At 35.1% G+C, this 2383-nt stretch overlaps 1 long non-coding RNA gene across 4 annotated transcripts in view; it reads left to right on the top strand.

The window, feature by feature from the left end:
• Positions 1–2383, top strand: part of LOC111089359 — a 28720-nt gene that overhangs the window by 7381 nt on the left and 18956 nt on the right. For 2 of the 4 annotated variants that reach the window (XR_002613633.1, XR_002613631.1), the window contains one exon: positions 1187–1759. The exons of the other annotated variants lie outside the window; for them this stretch is intronic. This is a non-coding gene — a long non-coding RNA (uncharacterized LOC111089359). Of the gene's footprint in view, positions 1–1186; positions 1760–2383 lie in introns of those variants that run through there. 4 annotated transcript variants of the gene reach the window in all.

Raw genomic sequence — 2383 nt, 5'->3', positions numbered from 1 at the left:
ACAGGGCGAGCATGTTTGGTGGGACATGGATTCGAACCCGCGACCCTCAGATTGCGAGTCGAGCGCCCTAACCAACTGGCCATGCCGGGACTGTGAGTAAAGGACCCAACTCTAAATTCACAAGTTTGTTCTCGATTGGAAGTAAAGAACCCAACTCTAGATAAGCAAGTTATTCTTGTAATTGAAATAAATGACCAAACTGTAGATAAACAATTGTTATGGTTTTATCAGTAAAGAATCGAACTCTAAATAAAAAAGCTTTTTCTTGGATAGAAAGTAAAGGACCAAACTCTAGATAAGATAGTTTCTCTTGTATTGGAAGTAAAGGACCCAACTCTGGAAAAAGAAAGTTCTTTTCTTGGATATGGAACAGAGAACCAAACTCTAGATAAAATAGTTTCTCTTGCCTTGGGGGTAAAGGTCCCAACTCTGGAAAAGCAAGTTTCTTTTGGATTGGAAGTAAGGGACTCAACTCTAGATAAACAAGTTTTTCTTGGATTGGGAGTAAAGGAGCCAATTCTAGATGATCAAATTTTTCTTGGATTGGGAATAATAGACTCAACTCTATATAAGAAAGTTTTTGTTGGATTGGGAATAATGTACTCAACTCTAGATAATCAAGTTTTTCTTGGATTGGGAGTAAAGGAACGAACTCCGGATAAACAGGTTTTTCTTGGATTGGGAGCAAAGGACCCAACTCTAGATAAGCAAGTTTATGTTGAATTGGGAGTAAAGGACTAAAATGTAGATAAGCAATTTTTTCTTGGATTGGGAGTAAAGAACTCAAAAGTTTTTCGTGTATTGAGAGTAAATGTATTAACTTTAAGTCTAGTTTGTTTGTTAGCTTTTGTCAAGGCAACAAAAGAATATTGTGAATGCGAATGAAAGGACATGCTAACCTGAGATCCCTTATTAAATGAAATATACTTTTACATGCTCTATGAGAATGTGATACTATTGTTCATTCCAGTCAGTTCAAGATTTTAGCAATAGCCAATGATTAGCCTAGCTTTTGAAAAACAAAGAGCTTGCTCAATCACAACCTGCGTACTGATATTACTGTTATTGGAACAATGAGTAAACTGCTTTTTTATTATTAAAAATTGCGTTTTCTTGTGAATATAAGGTATGTTCAAAGAAATTTTCTGAAATGTTGACAGTATCAAACAGCATCATTTCTTTCTAGGTATTTCAAAATTATATGGATTAAAATGTCTGTTTAAAAAAGAAGCCAATATCATGACTTATAGAAATAATACAACTCTAACCAACTGGAGCTACACCAATCAACATATGGTAACTATTGTTGTATTCTAGAAACAGTACAAACTTGACAACCTGGAGCTACACCAATCAACACTTGGTAACTATTGTTGTATTCTAGAAACAGTGTAAACTTGACAACCTGGAGCTACACCAATCAACACTTGGTAACTATTGTTGTATTCTAGAAACAAAGCAGACTTCACAACCTGGAGCTACACCAATCAACACTTGGTAACTATTGTTGTATTCTAGAAACAGTGTAAACTTGACAACCTGGAGCTACACCAATCAACACTTGGTAACTATTGTTGTATTCTAGAAACAGTGTAAACTTGACAACCTGGAGCTACACCAATCAACCCTTGGTAACTATTGTTGTATTCTAGAAACAGTGTAAACTTGACAACCTGGAGCTACACCAATCAACCCTTGGTAACTATTGTTGTATTCTAGAAACAAAGCAAAATTGACAACCTGGAGCTACACCAATCAACCCTTGGTAACTATTTTTCGCTCTATTAAGAAATGAATCTTGCTCTCTTTTTGTTTTCAAATATATATATGTGTTTGTTTATGATCTAAAAATCTAGTCGGAAACAACATGTACGTAGAGAATCTTCACGTTCAATATTGTTAGATATTTGTGTAGTTTTATCAGTTTTCATCTTCAACATTATTAAATGTTTATGTAGCTTTATCAGTTTTCATGATAAACATTGTTAAATGTTTGTGTAGCTTTATTAGTTTTCATGTTCAACATTGTCAAATGTTTGTATAACTTTATGAACCTTCATGTTCGACATTGTTAAATGTTTGTGTAGCTTTATCAGTTTTGGTTCTACGTTGTTAGCTATCCGGACTGTGAATCCGAGAATTCCAAGTTCACGTCCCGTTGCCTCAACGAAAAATAATAATAATTATAAATCACGCTCTCCGCTTTGGGTGTATTATAAAAGTGGTAGTCAAATCTCTTTATTAGATTACATTAGCCCAAGAGTTGGCGGCTTGTGCTGTTGACTAGCTGCCTTTCTTCTTAGTCTTATCTAGTTTACAAAAGTTAGGGACGGTACTACGCGGTACCAGGTACTAAACCCCGTTTGTAGTTAGGTCTTGTTGG

The sequence above is a fragment of the Limulus polyphemus genome, unplaced genomic scaffold, assembly GCF_000517525.1.
Source record: "Limulus polyphemus unplaced genomic scaffold, Limulus_polyphemus-2.1.2 Scaffold6012, whole genome shotgun sequence".
Classification (NCBI taxonomy): domain Eukaryota; kingdom Metazoa; phylum Arthropoda; class Merostomata; order Xiphosura; family Limulidae; genus Limulus; species Limulus polyphemus.
This window is presented reverse-complemented; position numbering and strand designations above follow the sequence as displayed.